Here is a 26329-nt window from a genome sequence, read left to right as displayed (position 1 = left end):
TATGATAGTTTCCAGCAATCTCGGAAGTGAGTGAATAATTACAATAATACAAATAATACAAATAATTATGGCTAGTGGGTGATTGTAGACGATTACATCTGGCCACAAATTCTTTGCAGCTTGTCCCATGAAGAGATGGAGTGGGTTTCTCTACCTCTTGAATTGTGGCTGGCTCATGACTCGATTCAACCAACCAACCAACCAACCAAACAGACAAAAATGTGACAGAAGTGACAATGTGTAAACTGTGAGTCTAAGCCTCCAGAGACCTTGCCGTTTCTGAACTTGCTCTCTTGGAACATGTCTACTCTGAATAAGCCTGCCCTCTTTTTCCTGTGGAGAGAAAGGCCTGGTCACCCCAACCCTGCCAGCTGTCTCAGCTGAGGCCCCAGATATAGGAGTGGGATCATCAGACGCTATGTAAGGCAAAGGTGCCTGTGTCTCAGCTGAGCCCAACCCAAACCTGCAACCCACAGAATTGAGAGGAGATAAATGATTATTTCAAGCCACAGAGTTTTGAGGTGGTTCTTTGCCTAACAAAATCCAGTTTTATGGCTTCATATAGAAGTCTTTTGTCTTTTACTGAAATTGCAAAAACCTTGAGGGCAGTAACTGCATTTTGCAATATTTGTGATTTCTGTAACACTTAGCACAGGGCTGGGTACATATTGATAGTATGTGAATGCTTTTTATGTGCTGGAGGCTCTTATTCTTATGTTTGGAAATACAGAGTTTAAAAAGTAAAAGAATATCAGAAGAAAAAGTTTAGGCTGGCTAAGCCTATCATAGGGGTTCCTTCCTCGTTCCTGCCTCCTTTTTCACCCCTGACAAGGGGAACAGGTGTGGTCTTTAACCCCTAGTCTTCAGAATCAGAGGGGACCAGATATTTTCCATCTATTTCACTGTTAGACTCTCAATGGGTAGTGAAGAAGTGTCCACTGCTTAAAGAGGTGACAATATAAATAGATAAAGAAAAAAACTAAATGTTTTGGCAGCAGGGAGTATTAGCCCAGACTCTGAATCTTTCAGCTTTGCCCATGGATGTTACTGGGCCTAATAACCAGTTGAAAGCAGACCAGTGAGAGTCAGAACAATTGCCTGGAATCATCTTGCTTCCTTCCTGATCTGATTCTGCTCTTCTTCTCTTTCCTCCTGAATCCTGGCCTTTGGCTTTGTTTCCCATTTACAACCTACTTACTCTTCCCTTTGCACTTGGCATTGCTATTAAGTATTCTTGGCTTGGGCTGTTAGTAATTCATACAGATGCTGGCTTAGGCTCACCTTTGGATCTTTCCACCCAGACTTGCCTTAGATAGGCTGCTGTGACCTAATTTTAGCTCCTTGTGGAGTAACCATCAAGAGATGCTGCCAGAATGGGCTGAGAGGTGGGTGAGGACCTCGTGCACATTGACTTCACATCTACTGCTGTTAGGTCTTGGAGGTCATTTGCTAATCGGATCAAGAGAAAAGAGTAATGTATTCTGCTACCATTGAAAAACAAGAGATGTAAAAATTTCCTCAATGAAATTATTATGTAACACACACAATGCATTTTCTCTCGCTGGAGTATAGAGAGGTAGTTCCCAGGCTGTGCCTACCCGGGTGTCTGCAGAGCTGGGCTCAGGGTTCCTGCCTCCGTGCCCATGAGGGAGCTCTGCTTCATTCTGCTTTAAATGTGGGTGATGCGTAGAAGGATCCTGTAAAGGATTCTGCAGTGTAAGGCTTAGATGTGAATGCACACCATCTTTATTTGTTAAGCGTAGAATAAGAGCTCATCATGAGAAACTTGCTCAGTAAATGTGTGTTGGCCAACGAACTGAGTATCTCTTCACTATAAGAACAGTAGAGTTACTTTAAAAGCCATGTTGTGACTTTTAATTTTGCGATAAGGTCAAAATATGATTTGTCCCCTTTATGCTTATTTAAAGATCACACGTGAATCTCTAAAGTGATAGTTACTAAAACTGTGGGTGGGCCAAGTCAGCAAATGACAATACTGCCTGTCTGTGTATGAGGCTTCATTAATACTTCAATATTCGTCTGAAGACAGAAGGGTGTGTGTCCCCCAATCCCCTTGCTTCCCATTATGTTTTTGCTTGATTACTGCAGGTGTGCAAAAGCCTTTTCCGTGTGAAGCCACATGTCTCTGCATAGGAGTTTGGGGTTTGAGAGTGCATTTATCAAATGCATGCCAACTCTTGCAAAACTCCCTAAGAAAATTGTAGAACACCTGCATACTAATGGTTTTTATTGTTGAAATTATTTTATTGCACAATCAAAAACCTACAATCATATCATGGAAACATGCTCCATGACTCCAAGTACAAAAATTGGCTGTGAACTTCACTGCTGACACTTTATTTCTTGTAATTAAACTTTTACTTTTATTTCACCTATTTTATCCCATAAACGGGAAAAAAAATAAAACATATGGAGGGAACTGCGGGATGTTGTGGTTTATTCCATGTTTTGGTATTTTTAGCTGTTCCCAATGAACCTGAAGCCCTGAAATTTGTACTCAAAGTGTATTAAAAAGATAAATTCATTAGTTAAAAAATATTGAAAAGCTAACTATATATTTAGGTTGGAATCTTCTCTATTTCCTTGTCTTGCAGAAAGTAACAGACCACAGTCGCCGGTATTTTCTTTCCTCTTCAAAACCACTTCTGCTCCAAAGACCATGAACCTGAACTGAAGAAACGACTCTTTCCTGCTGGTGTGAGATAATTCAGTCTCCATGATGTCTTAATCCTGGGCCTCCCTTAATTGACTTCTAACTGTGCTGAACTGTGGCTGCTAGGAGTTGCAATGTGGATCGCAATTTACAAGGCACTGGAATCGTTTCTCGTCCTCAAATTAGTCCTGAGCCATACTCGAGAAAGATTAAAAAAAAAAAAAAAAAAAAAAAAAAAGGTTTACCTTACCTGGCTGTCTTGCCATCTCAAGTAAGACTTTCTTACCATCTCAGAATGGATGGTTGCCTTTTAACAATTTAGTTAGGGACAGAAAGGAAAGAGCATTACGGCTGCCGATAACATGTCAATTTTGTCTTAATAAAGTTGCCTCCCCAAACCATAAGAGACTCTTAAATACAGAGAACAAACTGAGGATTGCTGGAGGGGAGGTAGGTGGGGGGATGGGCTAAGTGGTGATAGGGATTAAGGAGGGCACTTGGGATGAGCACTGGGTGTTGTATGTAAGTGATGAATCACTACATTCTACTCCTGAATCCATTACTACACTATATGTTACCTAACTTGGATTTAAATTAAAAAAAAAAAAATTGCCTCCCATGGCTCATCTTGTCTAGGGGAATTGGAGAGCTCCTAATGCTTTTAGATGTTCATGAGGGGGTGGTGATTATTTTGAAGCCCTGTTCTGTGGGGATCCAATACAAGGATCACCTCCTTTTCCTTTTCCATGAATGTCTTTGGGATATATTTATTAATTAGGAAGTATTCTAGATCTTAGCAGCAGGGGGAAAAAAGGAGAAGGTTATTTCTTCTATGGCCCCTTATAGCCATGTAACATTTACTTCTACCTAACCTACCTTGCTTCTTCCTTTCCTTCTTCGGACCCTCCAACTTAGAAAGCCATGATATATGCACACATGAACACCAGTGGGTATAGGTGCTCTGTTAACTCTTGGAATAAAGAAGATATGTTAGAATCCTCAAAGAATTCACATCCAAAGGGGGAGACATATACATAAATGATGGTGATATAATTTAAAAAGATGTATGTGAAGAGTTTTTATGGCATCAGAAAGGAGAGACACCTATCACTGGGGCTGGAGGAGTCCATGGTGGTTTTCTGGAGGAAAAGGCAACAGAATTAACTTTAAGGATGACTCAGAATCAGCCAGGAAAGGAAATGTTAAGAGGATCCTTTAGGCAGAAGGAATGGATGAGAAAAGCAGGGAAGGTTAAATAGGTAGTATGTGTGCAGGAATCACAAGCTGTTTCATGCCACACCGGAGAGCAGATGGGGAGGTTTGGGGAGAGCTAATCAGGCCCGGAGGTAGGTATGTGTAGTATTACATGCCGTGGCAACCGGCTTGGACTTCATCAAGTAGAGGATGGGGATGCTCTTATGCAGGGAGTAAAAGTGGTCAGATTGGTGCCTTATGTATGTCATTTGGGCAGCTGGGCACAGGGTGAATTTGAGCACAGGAAAAGTAAGGCTGCAGGTCAGATAGCAGGCTGATACAGTTGTCCAAGAAAAAGTCCTGAACTAGGGTGGTGACAGCTGATGGTGAGGGGTTACGGTTGAGAAATACCTAATAGGTTAAACTGGAAGGGCTTGCACTAAGTTCATAGAAGGCGACTCATTAATTTTTCAGAACGGCCACAGAACTTACTCAGCTTTGAAGAGACTGGATCCTCCATTTGAGACCTGAAGACCCTCCATCATGCAAGACTGACTGCCTGCCTATAACTTTGTGGAGAGGCTGGTATTAACATACCAGGGCTCATGGGTGAGCATTCAGGTATGAAATCATTCTTATGAGAATTCCATGAAGTCTGCTCCTTCTCACTCTCAGGAACCTTTGGACATTTGTGGGATAACTATTATGGAGAACCCAGGATGAATGGGGCTGGGATGATTAGGACTTGTTTTTGGCTATGAAGCCTACAATTCCCATCTCTAAGTGTTTCCAGATTGAGAGCCATATATTTTGTCATGGAAATGCCATTTGGCTCCTAGAATGATTCCTCAGAGCATGTAGGAGAAAGCCAGCATCCTAAGCTTTGTGCTCAAGGTCCTTTCATGGTCTGTCCCTGTCTTCTTCATTCTCGTTTCCCATCACGTGACACATGCATTCTTTCTCCGTGTCGTGCAATTTGCAAATGTCGTTCTACTTTTGAAATCTTGTCCCACAGTTGTCCATCTAAATACCTTTTACTCCCCTTCAGAAAGTATCCTGGAAGCCTTACTGATGGTAAAGCCTTTAAGGGAAATGCGTGCATACATATATATGTATATTTATTTCTAGTGGTTAGCTCAGTCAGTGCTTAGCAAAGAGTTCTGAATGAATATGGGTGGGTATTTCTCTTGTCCTATATCAGGCTCAGACTCTCAGGGATTTATAAGTCGTAAGAATTACTTAAAATACCCAGCAATATAAAATTCTAGAAAAAAATAAGTGTGTGACAATGCTTTTAAAAATGTAAAAATTATCTACCAAAGTATATTATTATTATATTGAACACCATGCTTACCTACTCACTCATTTAGCTAACACTTATTGGGCAAAATCTGTAAGCAAAGCACAAATAGAACAGGTAGCTCATGCTTAGGAGACTTACCTGATTGAAGTCCAGATATTTGGAAGACTAGAAGTTCAGGTATCATATTGAGCATTTTACTGACCTTTGCCTGTTGTGGAGGACTAAGTGTAGCCAGGATGGTAGAAAGTGCTAGGTCTCTTGGAAGAGGATCTGAGCTCTCACAAGCTGACTGAGTGAAACACTGCTCTCATTTTCAATGGCCTCATCTGTAAAGCCCGGATAGAGGCACACACCTCCTGGGTTGTGCAATTCAGTAAAAGGATGGAAGCTAATGTGGGTGTGGATAATTTGGTGTCAGGGTCAGTTTTATGAGTATGTGACCTGTGCAGTTGCTCAGGGTGTTGGCCTTGGTTTAATGCTTTACTGTCACCATCTTGAAATTCTCCATAATTACTGAACAAGGGGCCTCACAGTTTCATTTTTTTCTGAGTTCCTTAAATTATGTAGCCAGTTCTGCCTGACACACAACCACGGGCACATAATAGTGTTCTCAAAAGAGCCCTAAATTCTTAACCTGAGATTAGAGGGGCCACTTCTAATGAGGGTTGGGCTTTGATGATACCTTCTCTTTGCTCTTCCACTGAAGGCATGCTGTTGCTCCCTCTATTCCCATACCTGCTTCCTGAGGAGAATATAGATTTTCAATTCTGTCATCCATTTTTTTGTCATTTATTTAAAAAATCCATACTGAGATCATTCTTTTATCTTAACTACTATTTTTATCCCCCACCTGCCCCTTCTCCCTACCGAGATAAACATATTGGCCACCAGCTGTACATAAAATCAAAAATGCAAATTCCTTTTTGATTCCATCAAGGTTCGAGTTGCAGGTTTGTGTGTGTGGTGTGTGTGTGTGTGTGTGTGTGTGTGTGTGTGTGTGTGTGCTGTTAAAATACTTCAAAAATTTTAATTAAAAAAAAAGCTAAGTCCCTGTGGTAGTTTGATTTTGGCATCTACCATAGAATTTTAAGATTTTAATATCTTTGTTGATCATAAATTGACTGTGAATTTTGCTCCGATGAAAATTACTTGTGCCTGAAAGCTACACTGGGTTGAAACATTCTCCCACAGTAATCCCTATGGATTAGAGCATATTGAAGTACAACCGTGGGAAATAGAATGCTTCTTTTAAACCACTGAGCCAACAAATAAGGTCATTTGATGCTGAGAGACCATGAATGTCCACAAAGGGGCTAGTTCACCGGTAACATTAAGCTGGTTTGGACTGACCTATTCCTTAGCTGATGGTAGGAATATTAGAACTTTATTGTTATTATTATTATTATTATTATTATTATTATTTTATCAATCCCCTTTTGCTTTTTGTCCTTCCAAGATACAAGCTGGAAAATAAACTATAAGGTGGTTGAATCTCTGCATGGTTAAAACTAAGTCAACTTTTGTGCAGACTATTTCCTTTTGAATTTGCTGTCTAAATGCTTTGAAAGCACATTAAAAATGGCAACGTTTTAGGCATTTTAAATGGGGAAGATTTCAGGTGTCATCTCTAAATGACAATTCAGAAATACCTACTTTGTATCCCCCCCCGCCCAAATGCTCTGAGCTGGAAAACTGAATGAATGAAAAGAAAAATGGGAAAACCAAACAAATTGGAATCATGCCTGGCTTGTTTACTTTAGGAAATCTCTTAACACTCATTTTAATCAATTGAAAAGAGATGGTTCATCAGATCATAGAATTTTAGAGCTGAAAGGAGCCTCAGAGATGATCTCATCTGACTCTCTCATTTTATGGATGAGGAAACTGGGACCCAGCGAGGGGAAGACGGCTTTCTAGCATTCCACGGCTAATTAGCAGCTGGGCAGAGCACTGAAGTCACCACATGCCCAGCCTGATGTCTTTTCCAGTCTGGATTACTGCCTCATTTTCATACCAGTTTAAAGTCTTCATATAGGGGCGCCTGGGTGGCGCAGTCGGTTAAGCATCCGACTTCAGCCAGGTCACGATCTCGCGGTCCGTGAGTTCGAGCCCCGCGTCAGGCTCTGGGCTGAAGGCTCGGAGCCTGGAGCCTGTTTCCGATTCTGTGTCTCCCTCTCTCTCTGCCCCTCCCCCGTTCATGCTCTGTCTCTCTCTGTCCCAAAAATAAAATAAAAAACGTTGAAAAAAAAAATTAAAAAAAAAAAAATAAAGTCTTCATATAGTTACAAATTAAAAAGATTTATAAAAGTAACTTAGTGAACATAGGAAGAGTATTTTTTTTTTTTTGGTTGAATGAGAGCTTTCAATTATGTTTTGGAATTTTGACTGGTACTGGATATAAAATTGTTTTGCACACAGTAGACAGTAAATATTTGTAGATTGAGAGAACTGCTCAGAAAAAGTTAATTTATAAAAAAAAGAAAAACCCACAAAACCCTAAACACATATGTTTAACATTGCATAAGGGAAAATGCTTACATCTAATATCAAAGGAAGTAAGTTCTTCCCCCAATAAAATCCTAAATGCAATTTCAGGTGTTCTTTCCAAAAATAAAAGGAAACCTATGTGGTAGGATATTTGCAGACCTTCTCAAAGTTGCTTATCAATAGGGTGGACCATATGATTTTTTGTCCAAACTGGGTCACTTTTGATAGTGAAAGGAGACATTATAAACATTTTTGTTGAGGCAACAAGTATAAACTGGGACTTTGCAGGGCAACTAGGACGTATGGGTCACCTTACATATGAAATGATGAAAAGTTTACATTAATTCGGTATTTACTATGTTCTAGGCAAGGCCTCAGGGACTTCTAGACTTTAGTGTCTCTTTTACTGGTTGAGCAGGTAAAGTCTTCAGCGACATTTTATTATGAGGTTTAAATATTATATTAAAAGTCAGAGGTGTTGGATCACATAATTTTTACTTCCTACAATGAAAGGTACAGAAATCTTTTCTATTTCTCTAGGTAGAAAGAAATGAAGGCTTTCTGGAGGACTGTATACCTCCTTCCACCCCCCACCCCCCACCCCCCAAGCCCCCCACCCCTGCCCAAATTTCTTCCACAAGTCCCTCTTTCTGAGACTTCTTTGAGTGGCAAAATTCAAATAGGATTATTTGGTGTTGAATATTTTTCTGAAAACAGCTTCCTGGTGAGGAAGGTTTCTTTGTCCTGACAAGATAGGTTGCTGCTGAATTTGCTTTTCTCACTTTTAGTTGGTTTTATAATGGGGTTGTTGAAAGCAATGAACGGTTTAGAAAAATACCCTTGGTGCGGCGAAATAGGGACCGTTTCCAAAGCTTGTTCAAAATCTGATTACATTAGCAATTTCTCAAATCCATTGTATTAGCTTTGTAATTTGCTTCCATGACCCACGAATCTATTGACTCAGACAGTGACTTTTTTTTTTAAGGAAGGGAAAAAGACCTCTCTCTTTGGAAAACACAAACTTTGAAGAACTTGGAAACAATAGATTTCTAGATTGGCTGGAAGATAAGATCCAAACCTACCCAATTTGTTTGCCATTGTTTGCAGTGTCTCTGTAGGGAGGCTGGGACTGATGCCTTGGTAGCTCTTTTGGATTTTATAGACAGTGCTTTAAGGAGTAACCTCAGGCTGGGCCCTTAGACGTTCTTTCTGCAGGGAGGGAGAAACCTTGACGTTTGAAAATAGGTAGTATCCTTATTGAAACTTCAGCAGGTGCCTAGGTCTTAATACTCGATGCTTTCCTTATATTTTCTCACTTTACCTTCACAGCAGCTGCATGAAAAACTAAACCATACTTCGCGCTAGTTTGTGGTCAAGAAAGCAGAGGCTGAGAGAGGTGACTTTGGGAACTAGCAAAGTTGTGATTTACAGGCAGTTTTGTCTGGTTCCAGGGCCGCACCCTGGGCTCTTAACTAACCACTCTGCCAGGCAATATTTGGAGATTCTCTTGGATTTATCTCAATTCTTGAGAGGGTTGTCTCCATTGAAAGCCAACTACCCAGTTATCGGAACCAGAACATTTGCATACTGTTATGGGTTGAACTGCGCCCCAGCCCCAAAGTATATGCTGAAGTCCTAAACCCCAATACCTCAGAATGTGACAGTATTTGGAAATAGGGTCTTTTATTTTAAATTTATTTTTATTATTATTTTATTTTTGAGAGAGAGAGAGAGAGAGAGCAGGGGAGGGGCAGAGAGAGAGGGAGACACAGAATCTGAAGCAGGCTCCAGGCTCTGAGCTGTCAGCACAGAGACCCATGTGGGGCTCGAACCCACAAAACTCGAGATCATGCCCTGAGGCGAAGTCGGTCGCTCAACCTGCTGAGCCAGTCAGGCATCCTGGAAATTGGGTCTTTTAAGAGAGAACCAAGTGAGGTGGGTAGTGTGGGACCTAATCTGATGTGATTAGATGCCCTTAAAGGGGGAAATTTGGACACAGACAGAGGTAAGACGATGTGAAGTGGTACAGGAAGAAGACCACCATCTGGAAGCCAAAGCTACAAGCAGTCTACAAGGAGAGAGGCCTGGAACAGACCATTCCCTAGTGCCTCTGGAGACAACACGTCTCTGCAAACTTCTTGATTTCAGACTTCTGGCCTCCAGAACCATCAGACAATAAATTTCTGTTGTTGTTCCAAGGCACCTAGTTTGTGGTACTTTGTTACAGCAGCCCTAGCAAATACACGTTTCCCCCACATTGTAGCTGGTGGGGACTTGCTTCTGAGTTGCTGGAGCTACTCTTTCTGCTGACTGTGGAGCAGAGAGAGACAGGTCCAGGCCGGAAGCGCTTGTGATGCAGCACCAGCCAGTGGAACCCATCTCCAGGCTTTAAGACTGAGGTAGAGCCCTGGCCACCTCACCAGTGACAAGGGGAGGTGGCCTGTGTGGTGGCTGTGATCTCCCACTTCTTAGACGCACACGATGGTGGTTCCAAGCCGACTCCTCTTTCTCTCTCTCCTACTCCCGGTGGGAGAATGATCTGTCATGGCTCTTGAATAATGCACACATTGATGATTTCTTAATAACTTAAAAGCCCTTGTGATGGGATGAGGAGAAGGAAGAAAACATGTCCGACCACCTGCAAGCAGGGAACAACAGCTTCATTCAAATCATTCTCAGGAGGAACTTTTGAACTGCCAGGCGAGACCTGATCCTGAGCTTCTGGGGAGAGTAATCTGGTTTCCTCAAACTTACCACCACTACCTCTAAGTGCAACCAGAAACACAACTATACTATTAGCTAGAAATAATAAAATGCTCAATAAACCCAAGATGATGAAGGCCCAGCCAGGAAACCCTCAAACACTCATGTTTACGGCACACCTGGTGAGTATTTTTACAGTAGAGTATAAAATATGCCCTTTTGAATAGCACCGAATTGGTGGCACAGCACATTTATGCCCTTCAAGCTATAAGCCTGAATTTGCATTTTATAAACTCCTTATAACCCTTCTCTATAATGTAAAAGTTTAGAACAGAAAGGGTAGTTGGACAAGCTGTAGAGGTGGAAACAAACAGCTTCTGTTTCTCGTCTATAGAAGAGAAAGCTGAAGGGAGTGAGTGTCTTTATGGAATTGCTTTGGCCCAGGGGAAAATTCCTGGAAAGAGGATTGGAATCAGATAAATTCCTTCTTCTCTTGAATTTCTACTGTACTGTTGAGGACAAACTTATTAAAAAAAAAAAAAAAAGAACACCTTTGTTGAACAAGGTGTCAGAATAGCGGCAACCCGTTTTGGGTTGGCATTTCATCCCCCCAGTATGGCCATGCCTGGTGGAACTCTGTAGCCTTTCTCTCAATGTTTGTTTTTCCCTGTAGACTTGTAATACTCTGTGGGCCTTTCCTGATGCCGGGACCTCCCACTCAGGCCAAGCCACCCCGCTCCACGCCAGGCCCGCCATTCTCGTCTTGGCCCACCTCTCTTCTTTCACAGTTTTATAATTAGTGACCCCTGCCACATACCGGGCACCTACCACTGCCCAAATTCTCTCTTTCCTCTCTGGAGTCCTGGTGGTCTGTCTCCAATGGCAAAATGTGTTTTCCTGAACCCTCTGCCTCTGGTTGGGTCCCAGGAAGTACTCAGCGGCAGAGCCTGGGAAGGGCTCCCAGGCCCATCTCCTGTGTGGGAGTAAAGGCAGCAAGATGGGGCTGAGGAAGAACCTAACGATGATGCAGCCGGAGCAAAGGCCTCAGCTCCCACCATGTGAAGCCCACCATCTAGAACAGCTGGGTCTTTGAAAACCTTCCTCAAAGGGCACTAGGGGCTGGCTGCCCCAGGAGGGGATATGGTCTTGGGTAAGGAATCTCCCTGTGACTACGGGCAGCTCTCTCTTTGGGAGAAACTCAGTCGGGACCCTTCAGCTACCAACAAGCCTAGCAGCTGGGGGAATGAGTGTTGGGTCTAACCAGGGTGGATCTGGCTGGGTACCACTGCGTTCACTACACCCTCATTGTAGAATTCCCAGTTGAGGAAGCCAAGACTTTGCAGAGAAATAAAGGTTACAAGTAAGGTTAGGAAGAATCTTATCCCTATTTTTTTTACATTTACTGAAATATAACAATCAAACACGTGCTATCAATACTATTTTACACACCTTAAATAAGTTATAATTAATGCTCTATAATTAATTAATCTATTATTTATCTCTTTCCCTTCTCCTAAGCTTTAATAAGATACTTACAAATATGTTTATCTCTGTTACAAATAGTATATTGATAATTGCCATTAACTGAGCACATACTGTATTGCAGATATTTATTATTTGATTCAATCTTCATAAGAGCCTATAAGAAAGATACCATTATCCCCATTATGGATGAGGAAAGCAAGCTTAAAACAGAACAAATTACTTCTCCAATTCACACATAAATTGCAGAACTGGGTTCTGAACCTGACCCCGGAAGTTCTATTCTTTTAACTCTATCATGTTGCTTTTTATCCTAATAAGTAGTTTATTTTCCTTTTTGGTTCTCTTTCCAGATTTCCAATACCTCTCTGATTTTTGTTTTCCCTGCTAGTTATGGAATCCATTCCTGGAGTCTGACTTTAGTCCCAGAAATAAAGCTGTAAAAGAGACAATGGAAACCTGTATTAAACCTCCTTGGAATAGCTTGGGGGTGGGGTAGCTCCTTAGAGAGCCCCTGCTTTCCTAGGCTGGAGCTCTTGCTGCATGGCTCTGACCCTTCTTCCATCCATTGATGCAGGACAATCTCCCTTGGCTTCTCCTCTGTGCCCTGAACCTCTTGAGGCTTCACCACAATAATCTCAATCCCTATTCCACCTTCCTCTTCTCCCAAAGCCCAGTTCTTTTTTCTAGTTCTTTTCTTTTTTCTAGTTCTTAGCAGAAATGACAACTGATGTCCACAAGTTCAGATCTAAAATTCTCATGGCAGTAGAAAGAAAATAAGTAGATACAGTCCCACATCCTGGGATTTCAGGCACAGGGAAGAGAGATTGAGAAGAGACCACTACATATATAATGACTTAAAGACTTGTCTTCATGTGTCGTTTCCCCAGCATGCCTCATATTGAAAACCTGATTTGGTCCAGACTAAAACTTCCTAGAGTTTGGGGCATCAGGTAAAAAAATATTCCCTACTTCATCATTTCAGAAATTTTAAGTTAAATAGAGCCAATTCTCTGTCTCTCTTTGTCTCTCTCTTTCTCCTTCTCTCTCTCCCTACACACACACACACACACACACACACACACACATACACACACACCCCACACACACTCTCAATCTGTATCTGTATAGTATCTAGGTATGTAATTTGTAAATTTATAAATCTATATACACATATAGATTCCATATAAATATAAATCTATGTATGCAATTTGTAAAACTATAACAAAAGGAATCTTATCCAGCTGGCTTTATCCAACTCAAAATGTGCCATGTGGGTTTTAGAGAAGAAATCAGGATGAGTTGCTTAGCTGAGGCCTTTTTTTATACTAGAATAGTGGAATTAAAATCTCATTTTTTGAAATGAAAAAAGGATAGATTTTCATCTGTCTGAGATAATTTAATATAACCTACCTGGAGGCAGAGGAGAATGGAGCGAATGATTCTTCTAGTCATTTCTAGCTCTATAATTATATTTTCAGGGGGAAAGAATAAAGATTCCTGCTGCTCCACACACTATTATACATTTTGAAGAGGATTCAGAATTTAATATTTGTCATTCAGCCACTTTCTTAATTTTATGTCTAATTAGCCAAGAAATTGAAGTTTCAAAAACATTCTTGATTTGCCAAATTCCCATATGTATTTCAATTCAACATGCATTTAGTATATTCCTTCTAGGTGTGCGGCACTTTGTTGGGGAACCAGGGAAAGAGGTCGAAGGAGGAGGAAAACGCGCCAGTCTTTGCATGTCCAGAGTCCAGTGAGGAAGCAGGACAATTCAAAACGAGTTGCTAAGTTGGGGGTATTGCCGTTTAGCAGAAACACAGAGGTGGGCTCACAGAATTTTGCTGAGGTGGGAGGAACACTGAGGAAGCTTCACAAGGAGCTGATGTTGGAACTGGGTCAAAAATAAGCAGACTGTCACGTGGGGTGCTGGGAGGGAGGGAGGAAGGGAGGAAAGAAGGGAGGGAGGGATTCCCTTCTTTCCTCCCTTCCTCCCTCCCTCCCAGCACCCCACGTGACAGTCACCCCACGTGACAGGGAGGGAGGATGGGAAGAAGGAAGGAAAGAAGGGAGGGAAAACAGGGAGGGAAAGAAGGAAGGAGGAAGGAAATAAGGAAAGGTTCTTTGAGCCACCTCTCCACTGAGACCTTCCCCTGGCCTATTGTGATTAATGTTCCTCTATTGTGTCTGTTATGCAGAATCTGAAGGCTCAAGACAAGAAAGGCCCCAGGCTCTGCTAGCATTCTTCATTTCAAGACTGTCCTGTCCTTGCTTCCTCCCTGCCCTTCAGATAAGGAGGTAGCACGCAACTCTACACTTGCAACCTGTCCAGGTGTTTGTGTGTGAGGACTGTATGGCATATCACAAGCTCATCACCCCCTAAACAGAATGGTAGCTGTCGGTAACCCCAGCACTACAGCGGATTCCTACTGAGAATGCTCTCCTTCTCCCAAGACTGTCTTATCTTCCGAATCTCCAAAAATAATAGTACTGTTTCTCTCAAAACTGCTATTTCCATAGAGATGAATCTTTCCTCCCACATTTGTCTTATTTTGCAGGACATTGTAAAAAATATCTTTTCATAAATAACTAATAGTATTTATCTCCCTTTCACAAGCTTGACTCTCATGGATATTATAATGCTGCAAAGGATGAATGCTTTGTGGGGTTGGTTGCAAGCAGCCACAAGCCCACAGCCCCCCCACCCCCACCCCCATGCTCAAGGCCAGCACTAATTTCCATGTGAAGGCAGTGAATTTGCACTTCCATGTAATTCCCTTTCTTTGGGATTCCTAGCCATCCCCACACCCTTCTGGTCCTCAGACCATCTCTCCTGCCTGCAGCCAGCTGTCAACTAATCCTTCCAAACTGTGAATCCTCAACCGGAAAATGTTGCCTTCTCCAGAGACACATTCTAATGGGGGAATCACAGGCACTGTAACTGGCCTCAGTAGAACCATGGTAATGAAGGACTTGCTGGCCATGCTGCTGGCTGAGAGCTACTGGGAATAGTCTGAGGGGAGCCTTAGCCAAAACTTCCCAAAGGTGGTGGCAGCTGCCTTTTCTGCACTCACATAGACTTGTCGAAAATGTGTGGACTTTCTAACTACTAGGTACTGATTATTGGTGGCTTCTGTGAATTAGTCCTGTCCCCCACTTTTCTTGGGTCTCCAGATATACAGGCATCTAAGACATTGCTTCTTATTTACAGACACAACAGAGGCCCTTAAGTTAGGAATTTCCTCACCATTCTGCTTCTCCACCTTAGAACATCAGTCTTTGCATCCCTCTTAGCACTTGTCCTGCTCCTCTGCCTCCTTCACTCAAGGCCAGCCTGTTTCCCTGTTCTGGATTCCACCTTATACCTCTTGTTCCACTGCGTTCTCTTTCTTGCCTGTAACCTCGAAGTGTCCCTCTCCTTGTTTATGCGAGTCCTTGCCTGCACGTAAGGTACAAATCCTTCTCACCTGAGAACCTGTCTTCCTCTCTATCTTCAACTCATTATAAGCTGGTGTTCTTCCTCTCCAGTCTGATGTAACTCTTCTTTCTAACACCACTGTTGATCCTCTAATGGTCAGCTTCATGGATATTTCTCAGGCATCATATTTGTTTCCCTACAATATTTACCGCTGCTGACAATGCCATCCTTCTTCAATTCATTTCCTCATTTGATTTCTTCGTTGAACTCCTTATGCTTCTCTTTGGTCTTCTTTCAAGGTGTCTCTCCTTTCACAACATCCCTTAAATATTGATATTTATTTAAATATTGACATCATGAATTTCTCATCAGCCTATTTCTCTTCTTTATTCCTTCCTGGGCTCTCTCATTAACCCTCTCAGCTTAAAGTCCATCTTTGTCCTGTTGACTGTGAACCCACATCTCCCACTCAGACCTCTTTCCTATGCTTCAGACGTGTATGTTCAGGTGTCTAATGGGCATGTACATCAGGCCAATCCAGACTCCTCAAATCTGCTTCATCCCAAAGTATGTCCCTCCGTCCCCCTTTAACTCCCTTCACCTTACTCACTCTCTTGTATTTCCTAAAAGAGGTGCCTGGCAACACTATATACACATGGGACTCCTGGATATATTCCCTTCCTTTATCCCACACAGCTAACTGAGTGATGGTCTTATCAATTGTACAAGCTTGTCCATACCTTCTTCTACTTCCTATTGCTTCTGCCAGATTTAGGCACCCATTGTTTCTTCTATGCACTCTTTGTGCTGCTTCCAGTTTCTAGTCTTGCCCCTCACTGCCATCTACTATGAACACCATCCATCCACCACAAGTCTGAACATGTCAATGATCAGTCAGAATTCTTCAAGGTCCTTCTTGGCTCAGAGCAGAGAAAACTGTGGCTCATGGGCCAAATCTGGCCCATCTTCTGTTTCTGTACAAATAAAACTCACGTACAAACTCAACTCTTCCATTGCATAAAAGTTGCCACAAACAATGAAGAATTGAGTACTTCCGAAAGAGAGCATAGGGTCTCCAAAACCTACGAGATTTCCCATCTGAGCCTTTTCCAGGAAAAATTTGCTGGCCTGTGGCAGAGGATTCACCCAACCTTCTTACCGTCTTAGCATAGCACAGAAAGCCCTCCAACATATGTCCTCTCTGTACCTGTCCAGATTCATGTTCTTTAACTTTGTCTCTAATAGACATGTTGGATTTTTTTTTTTTTTTTTTTTTTTTGGTATATGAGGTTGTGTAACATGGTGTTTTAAGGGGGATGTATACCCAAGATACCTGGAGCGAATCCTGGCCTTGCCACTCATTATCTGTGTGATCTTGAGCAAGTTACTTAACCTCTTTATGGTGTAGTTTCCCCATATGCAAAAATGGAAGATCCTGATTCAAACTTTTCCCAATTCAGAGAACTTTGGAAATATTTTATTTGACTGTAACGTAGAGCTAATGAGATTGTCTTTTGGGTAATAGTTCATGGCAGTACAGCTGTCAGCACAGAGCCTGACGCGGGGCTCAAACTCACGGACTGTGAGATCATGACCTGAGCCAAAGTCAGACACTCAACCCACTGAGCCACCCAGATGCCCCCCCACCCCCTGCCGGCCCACAATGTATTTTTGAGAGCAGTGTTACACATATTAAAGTATTCTCACTTGAATAAGTCAACTTTCTTATCTCAACTGATTTATATGACATCGTCTAGGAACAAAAATTCACCTGTCAATGCAAAAAGCGAAGACATCAGGGAAAAAAAGGGATTATTTTTGAGGAATTTAAAAATTTATTGGAAAAGAGAAAGGCTCCCTGTTTATGGGGCACTTGGGTGGCTCAGTCGGTTAAACGTCCGACTTCGGCTCAAGTCATGATCTCTCTGCTCACAGGTTTGAGCCCCGCATCAGGCTCTGTGCTGGCAGCTGAGAACCTAGAGCCTGCTTCACATTCTGTGTCTCCCTCTCTCTCTCTGTCTCTCTCTCTCCTTCAAAAATAAAAATAAACTTTAAAAAAATTACAAAACCACAATTATTCCACCCTGCCTGCATGTGAGTATGGTATACATAAGCTGTTATTTATAGACTTTAGTGCTCACCCTAATCTGATTCTCTTCAGCTCATTTCTAAGAGAATGATATTTTTTTGCCCTCCGGCAGTTAGGTGAGATCTTGTGAATGCAAATGCGCCATTCCTTACTTCCTGGATGAAGCATTGAATCACTGGTGTGAGACCAGCACTTTCTTCCCATGCTGGATAGAACAAGGAGGACAATATTCCAGATGGTACATCCACAAGATGGAGGCCTCTCTCAGCCTCGATTACTGAGTCACACTGTATGGGGGCAAGTGGCTCCAGTGTGTTACCTGGACCCTCAATGGATTTTTTGACTGTGAACAATGAACTTCACTCAGATTCAATCAGAGAGATTTGGGGGTTGTTTGGTATTGCACATAACTTAGTCTACCTTGGATTATGACTCCGTAAGAGAATAATGCCTTTTCCTTCCCTCATGTTCTTAGACAGTAGAATTAAGTGAATACCCGGGTGGGTAGAGCAGGCTTCCCAGTCCCAAGTCTTGTGTGGGGCCTTGGAAAGAGCTGTTCTATTGTTCTATGCTGATGAAGAAAGGGCTCCCCTTTGTGATCCACTCCTGGTTGTTTTCCCTCTTGTAATTAGCAGTTTTTGTTATTGTACTTGGGAGGTGAAGCTTTAGGAGCAAAGGCCATGGCTTTAATGATAAATGCCTCCTCAAACATTTCTAACCTGAAAATAAAATAACATAAAACCCCTCAAATGAATGTGGGAGCAAGCTGCAAATGTCAATTCTGCCATTGTATGGATTTAAAATCAAATGTAAACAATGTTTGAGGAAACACTGACCTGAATCAAGTCTTTTTTTTTTTTTTTTTTTTCACACTAGTAATTAGTTCTGCAGCAGCAGGCTGAGGCTGAAAGCTGGGTCAGTGCCCCTCTCCCCCAGGAAGCTGAGAAAAATTCTCACTGCAGCCAGACCACAAGACTAGGCCCCTGGGGATGTCGTCTGCTGTGGTTGCCACTTTGCCCACTTCTGGTAAAGGGCAGGTTTCTTGGCAAATGCTCCCCCGACTTGATTTGGAGGGAGTGGATAGAAATTTTTTCTTTCTTCAGTGTGAACAGTAACCAGAGTGGAGAGGCTTGAGGAGGGATGATGGAGGTTAAAATTCAAGAAATCAGATGGCTGGCTTAACCAACATTGGGGTATCAGCTTCAAAAAGGTATCTTTACTAAAAAATAGGTGAATGGCCACAATGTTACATAGCTTTTCTCATACTCTGGAGCACAGTCCCGCTATAAAATCAAATTATCTGAGGGTTTCTTATTTTGATTTTTGTTCTGCAGCTGTTTCAACAATCAGAACTTTTAATAATCCATTTTCCTGATTCATAAAGCAATGGGTAAGGATGAATGTTTTTGAAAAATATTTGAGACTGAGTGGCTGGTTTAAATTTCCCACAGTGAGTGTCTTCACTTGAAGCCTGAGAAACAGATATCAAATTGTGTGTAAGAAGTACAAACCAGTTCACGGGGCGCCTGGGTGGCTCAGTCGGTTGAGCATCCGACTTCAGCTCAGGTCACGATCTCGCGGTCCGCGAGTTCAAGCCCCGCGACGGGCTCTGGGCTGATGGTTCAGAGCCTGGAGCTTGCTTCCAATTCTGTGTCTCCCTCTCTCTCTGCCCCTCCCCCATTCATGCTGTGTCTCTCTCTGTCTCAAAAATAAATAAACGTTAAAAAAAATTTTTTTTTTAAAAAAGAAGTACAAACCAGTTCATAAATGAGAACTTTAACCTCTGGAGCTATTACTCAGAACTGTACAAATTCAGATATACCCTTGTGAACATCCGTGCCATTTCTAAGTTTATTTGAGAGTGTTTGGTCAAAAAAAGATTTTCAGGCCATCAAGATTATCTTCTCTGTTTCGAGTTCAGAGAACTAAAAGAAAATAAGACTCTACCTAATGAGGTGGAAAAATCATTTAAAAATCAGATAAATACCAAAGACTTGAGTATTAACAATTTATTATTATAGTATTCACTAACCTTAGGCAGGCTGGATATAAATGTTCTCTAAAGTGCTAAGTAGAAAGAATTTAATGATTTCAGTTTAATTCCCTGTTGCACTAAAGTCCATTCTGGAAAGAAAAAATAAAAACCATCAATGTACATTATATTAAAGGTCTGAGTCTCAAAAGTAAAACTCTAATCTTTAGCTGGAAAAACAAAGTATTTCGAAATGCATCCTGAGTCTACTGAAACTTCATCGTTCCTGAACCAGTCTGCTGTTATCAATAGTCAGTTCCTCTGTTATGACAGTAAATTAAAATACCACTCTTTGCCTTAACAACAACAACAAAAAAATGAATAAGAAGAATAAGAAATTTAAATGCCTTTGCCAAATCATTCTTTGGCTTGCTTTTTCATATCTTCTTTCTTTACTGAGGCCTTAAATCTGATATCCTTCAAATAGGCAGGACAGAGAAGAAAATGGCTCTTACCTTTCTGTTCCCCCTTTCTCTCTCCTGATGCTTCTGGTCTTTGTTCATCATTTTTTTCAGGTCATTACATCCCTTCTGGATTAATTTCTTTACTATCCCATTGGCTGGGCTGCCAAAACTCATTTCTTCATTACTGTTCTTTGCTTAAGGGTAGCAGTTGTTCAATCCTCCACCACATCCCCTTTGATCTGCCTTGGATTTTATTTTTTTATAACATCTATTTCTTTTTCCTTCTTTGTTTATCCCAGTGGCAGAAAAAGAGGATCAATTATTTCTATGAAGCCAGTGCTTCCTTTTGTGTCAAAGTGCTGGCAAACAGAACACATTTATCTCGAGAAAGAGCATTTCTCCATCGGTTGTAATTTGGGGTTCTATACATTGGACTCTGGATTCACTGAGGGCAGGGTCTCTGTTTGCAGATTCTCTTGGCAGAGTCAGTTGAACGATGACAAGTGTCTGCAGATCCAAGTCCTTAATAAGTCTCTGTCTCTTGTCATGCCTGTCTCTAAACCCATCCCAGAATAATCTTTCTGAAAGACAAATGAAATCTGTTAATTCTTGTCCCTGAACATTTCATGGGCTCTCCATTGTCTTCAGAAGAGACCCAAACTCTTCAGAATAGCATAAAAACACTGGTTTTCTCCAACTTCCTTCATATCTTCCCATTCTCCCCACTATCTATTACATTTCAGCCATACCAAAATAGAGGGGTTTCCAGACAGGGGACGTCTTCTCCCATCTCTGGGCTTTTGAACTTGTTATTCTCTCTTATGAGAATGCCCTCCTCCTTTAGCTACTTGGCAAAGTCCTCACACTTTTTAGGACTCAGTCCAAGGTTAGCCACTCTCTGAACCTTCTCCCATTTTCCCAAGACCCACAGGGTCGCTGTCCCCATAGTACTTTATATTCGAGTCTGGTGTCCTGCTCACCATATTCAATGTGAGTGTCTACTTGCCTGGATCATCCACTAGGTTTTGAGCTGCTTGAGGACAGGATCTCTGTCTTAGTTATCTCTGGGATCTCCATATCCTATTAAAGAGCCAGGAATATCATAGTGGCTCAAACATGTTACATGCTCAGATGAGTGAATGAATGAATGAATGAATGAGTGGATAGTTAAGCAGCTCAATATTTCTCATTAGTTGCATGGCATAAATTATGAATCACTCTAGTTTTATTTTTCTTTTTGGTTGGCAATAAGAATATTCCCAAATGCAGGTACTTAATAGTTGTTACTGCTGTTATTCTAATTAATTAAGACTCATATTTTGAATAATATGAATTGATTCTATACAGTCTGAATTTATCAGGAAATTGTGGGTTCCTTTTTTATAATTTTATATGGTTTCTCATCTCTTTTTTTGACAAGCCACACTTCTGTTGGTTTTCTGTAGAGTAAATAGGATTTGGACCTGTTCACTTTAAGAATGTCCTTTTTCCTTTTAAATCCTAAGGAAAAATTGCATTAGTGGTCTGAATTTATCAAGATAACATTGAATTAAAAATTGGGTACATACTGTATATACACAATTGTTCTCCTACATGTTCTAGATTCCATTTTATTGTTTTATTGTGAGCATTGGGCCATGGTATTAAATATTTTAGGTAAATATAATTATCAACTGCATAATACATCATTTTTTGGTTGTACTCTTTCTATAGTCATCACTTATTGAAGTATTGTTGCATTGTGTTATGTGTATGCTTTTGTTTATATATTTGTATGTTTGTATGGTATCACAATGCAAAATGTATTTCTTGTTATGGATTAGGGTCCAAAATGTCTGAGAGCCAATGGCTTACTCATAGATGAGTTCTGAGACTACCTATTCCCCTTTAATATTTTTTTTACAAAGGCAAGTCAGGTTAAGATGAAACTCAAGGAGGGCAATCTTGAAAGGTTTAACAAGTATAAAGTTTGTGAGTAGAAGTTAGAATAGTAGAATTAAGTTAAGAAGGTCCTGTCATAGAATAATTAAATACATGATAGATAAATGTATTATGCTTAATTTCCTTGTGTGATTTATGGGAACTGTATTTATTTTTAAACTCACCAGCTCTACCTACTTTAGGTCTCCTGACTTATTTTACCTCCCTGAGTCCCTGTCCCTCTGCCATTTACTACTGCAAATTGGGGATCCCTCAAATGGGGAGCCCAAGGCAATAGACTTAGTTCAACACAGTCAAGTGTAGTTTCTATCTTCCTACCTTTGGCCAGCTAGCCTGGCCCCTCTGCTGTCATTCCCACTGTGCACTATATATTGTCAAAGCTGAGGCATGTCTTAGGAATAAGACGTCTCGGTTAAGGAAATCAGGATGGTGGTCCCCACTTTTAAAAACTCCATCCTACCTTCCGGCACAGCAGTATGATTGATTCAGAAGATGGGTATCTTTCAGAAAGCTTGCATCTTATTTTCCTGCATTAACACCTCGTGCACCCCACAGACACGTGGCCTGGTAACTCCTCTTGTGTAAGTTTTCCACGATTCCTCTTTGTGAGTCACCATTTCTAATGTTAGCAATTTACAGTAATGAGCCACGAGCTGACACCCAGGCTGGGTGAGACAGAGGCAACGTTCCATCTACAACAAGTGGCAATGTATTGAGGGATACATTCTCTGCATTTTGAAAGCATCTTAATGATCCTAAGTGCTTTAGATGTTTAGAGGAAGTTCAAAGGCACTGAATCAATTGTACATCATTAAAAGAATACAATACATAAAACTTGGGGGCTGGAGGAATGGCATCTATTTTCCTGTTTCACAGACTACAAAGACTGAGGAGGCAGAAGGATAGAAGACCACTGAAGTAATGCTCTTGTTCCCTAGAAGCACAGGGTAAATGCATGTTTCCTTATGTGTTCGTGGCTGGGTTCCAAATGTGCCTGGGTAAGGATGAGTAAATTCAGGCATGTTGGGGAATCATGGGACATCCCATGACGTTTCTCCAAACATCTTTCATTCAGCAAAACACCAAACTCCTTAGCTGAACATTGCTTCATATTTAATTTTTAAATTGATTCATTATATGGCAAGATGGAGTTTACGTGTTTCCAAAGACTTTTACAGTTTTTACAATAAGGATAGTTGGATAACTTTGGAACTGCGTCTTTTGTAACAAATTACTTATTTTGGTGATAACAAGAATGACAGATCTATAGTTATTAGAACATAAATATTATCACCATGCACATTGACACAATCAGTTCAGAAAGTCAGTTTCTTAATATAAGAACACAGCCATCAATTTGATGAATTGCATTTTTCTTTCTCTCAAAGTAGGCTTTTTAATATGACTTCATTATTGAACAGGGTAGAGAATTCTAGTGCCAACAAACTCCTGCCAGCTATTTTTAGATTCATATTTATGTTTTTCTCTAGTACCTTTGGACGGCAGCTGAGTATCTAGAAAGTGGAAGAAACATTGCCATTGGCTTCAGATGGCACTAGGTTTGAAATCTGGCCTTGCCACTGATTGGTTGAGTGGCCATGGGCAAATCACTTCATTTCTGTAAGACTTACTACCTCCCTTGTGGAAAGAGCACAGTACACTTCCTGGTTGTGCTCTTGTGAGAATGAAATGTATGTGCATGCAAAATGCTTCATATAAGGCCTTCTGGAAATTGTAGCAATTGGCTGAGATGCTGCCCTCATTACTCTCCTCACCCGATGGTGCAGAGATGGAGATAGAGGTGCACTGCTTTCCTCACTCTGGCCACTCTTTGCTCCCCGACTTGCCACCATTGACTTGTTTTCTAACCCAGCCATATTGCGCTTGTGCCCTTTAGATGTCAGCCGGGCCCAAAGCCTATTCAGTCAACATTGTCTCCCTTGATGGCCACACAGCAAGGTTGTCTTCTCTGCACCCCTTAATCATGGTTTTCCACCTCTGCTTTCTCTGCCCTGCTGTGATTGCCTCACTGTGCTTCCCACATGCACCCTGTGGACAGTAGTCTTTCCCTTCCTATGCTGAAAGATGAGGTGATCTGAGAGGGAACGAAAGTCCTTTGTGTGAAATACATTCCCCTCTATCTTTTTACATTGGTTCGGTGCCCACAAGTATCATGTGGGTAATGAAAGTGTGGAGGCCAGAAGTTTAACTATGTCTGTCTAACAGACTGGAGCCTGAAGGTAGAGGTAGAAATTGGTGGAAGTCTCTCTTGCCTACCAGTGGATCAGCTTTTCTCACAAAACTAGTCTTTTTTCTCTTGTCAAGAGACCAGACCTAAAAGAAAGGTCATTCCTATGTTATGATATGATATGATATGATATGATATGATATGATATGATTGATATAATAATATGATATGATATAATCAGGTCATCTTCATCATTCACAGATTCCATTGTGCAGTTGCCTACTTACTAAAATGTATTCATAATTCCAAATCAATATTCTGGTGCCTTGCTCACCATTCACAGATATATGCAGAGTGAGAGAGATATAGCCCTTCCAAGCACAAGTTCCTCATTGGAGTCAAACAAGGAATCCTTCTGTTTCTGTCTCTCTCTCATAACAGAAGGGACTAGAGGATGGAGACAGGATGTGGCAGGGAAGTGTAGTATGAGAAACTCTTGGTCTGGGGCCTTGGACTAGGTTTGAAGCCCAATTCTAGCATCTGTTAGTGGAGAGCCTGTAGGCAAATCACTCAACACTTGTGTGAGCTTGTGAGAAACACTTGTGAGAAAATAGAACCCACTGACTGGAGTTGTTTTGGGATTTAAGGTTATGATCTATGTGATATATATATATATATATATCCAAGGAGCAATGGTTCAGTATTCACTAACTCACTAATTCAGTGTTTGTGGAGACTTTGTAAAACATAACTACCACAAATAATGAGAATCAACTGTTACATGTATATTGTGCGTTCGTGTGTGTGTGTGTGTGTGTGTGTGTGTGTGTGTGTGTGTGTGTAAACATCTTTCGGTGGAGGAGTAAGTGGGGAATAATAACTACCCTTGGATTCAGTTCCATTTCTATCAATAGACTCCATTGATGTGTAGATTGAGACAAGTTACTTTACTTCTGTGCTTTATAACTTCCTAATATGCAAAGTTAGGGTCAAGGTATCTGCCCTTCCCATAACAAGAGGTTGCTGTGAGGAGAAAATGAATTTAATAGTCATGAACTTCCTTCGTAACTTTCAAAACACTCTAATAATGGAAGGTAGTATTTTTATCTGGCTCCTGTCCAGGCAGCAAGAGCAATCAAGAGGCTGAGATGGTTATTCTGCAGGGTCTCTGGTCTATAGTGGGCTATTCTAATCTAGTGTTCATTCATCTGTTGATTTGTTTACTCAATCTTTCAGTGAACTTGTATTGAAAATGGATTATGTGCCCAGGCCTATGCAAGATGTGAGGGATACAAATGAGTGAGCAAGACTCATCTCTAAAGACGCTCACCGCAGGAGACAAACACGCTATCTGGATTCTAGGATAAGGGTATCCCAGGCTTCCACTTTTCCACCAAACCTAAATTTTTACATGGCCTTAGGGCTTCATCTGACTCTGGAGACTTTCCCATACTTATGTCGGTTGCATATTTGTGAGTACCTGTGAGTGTGTGAGAATGGGTATGAGTGTGTCCAGAGCTAGAAATGGGGATGCAAAATACCCTGATACTTTCCTCTAAGTGCAATTTCCTCCATGTTTCTCTCTCATTCATACTCATTCCCTAGGAGTCTCATGGAATGAATGGTTGCTTCTCTGGGATCTCAGTCATAATCCCTCATGCTACAGCTACAAACATACAGAAATTCACACATATTCAGATGATGATTCCTGACAGTTAAATACATCAGCTGAACAAACTGCATTCACTTCAGATGTGCTCCGTGGGAAGCATGTTGGGTTTTTTTTGTGTGTGTCCTAAACCCTGAGGCCCCAGTATAAATAAACCTACTAACATGATTCCTAGTGAGGAATCATTATTTGTCTAACAACTTCCGTTCTCTGAGCTTATATGAAAGCAATTCTTAGACGATATGTGTGTATATGAACTCCTCTAAAGTTGTTTTAAGGGTCTATAATATTGCATAGATATTGTATAATATATGTATTTAAGGGTGTATAATATTGCACTTGCCCTTTCAAATTGTCTTGATAATGTATGCAAAATAGGGAGAAAAATTACAGACCTCCTTGGAAATTGCTTTGACACAAGATTTGAGTGAACATAAAACCTATTTTAAAAGACCTACCAGGAAACACAGTAATCATATGAGCCAAATCCCTTCACAGAGAAGGTCTAGAGTGATGAAATGGATATCCTAATTTTTGGATTGTTAGTGTGAAAATATAATGCAATTTAGTTATGATACAATATACTTTACCTCCTTCCTCCATCCCTTTTCTCTATGTTTTTCCCTCATCAATTTGGCTAATCATTCTAATCAAACTAATCAACACTAATATATTCATTCATTCATTGATTCATTCTTTCATGCATTCATTTATTATTAAGAGTGAATTAGAAGCCTGT

The 26329-nt window shown here is 41.1% G+C and overlaps 1 long non-coding RNA gene across 1 annotated transcript in view; it reads left to right on the top strand.

Annotated features, from left to right (window-relative positions):
• Positions 1–26329, top strand: part of LOC132664290 (uncharacterized) — a 398464-nt gene that overhangs the window by 253391 nt on the left and 118744 nt on the right. Inside the window, exons 3-4 of the long non-coding RNA XR_009603572.3 lie at positions 2616–2945; positions 4343–4489. This is a non-coding gene — a long non-coding RNA (uncharacterized LOC132664290). The remainder of the gene's footprint in view (positions 1–2615; positions 2946–4342; positions 4490–26329) is intronic.

This window comes from Panthera onca, chromosome F2 (genome assembly GCF_046562875.1).
Source record: "Panthera onca isolate mPanOnc1 chromosome F2, mPanOnc1 haplotype 2, whole genome shotgun sequence".
Lineage (NCBI taxonomy): Eukaryota > Metazoa > Chordata > Mammalia > Carnivora > Felidae > Panthera > Panthera onca.
Note: the sequence above shows the minus strand (reverse complement) of the source record. Positions and strands in the feature narration are given on the sequence as shown.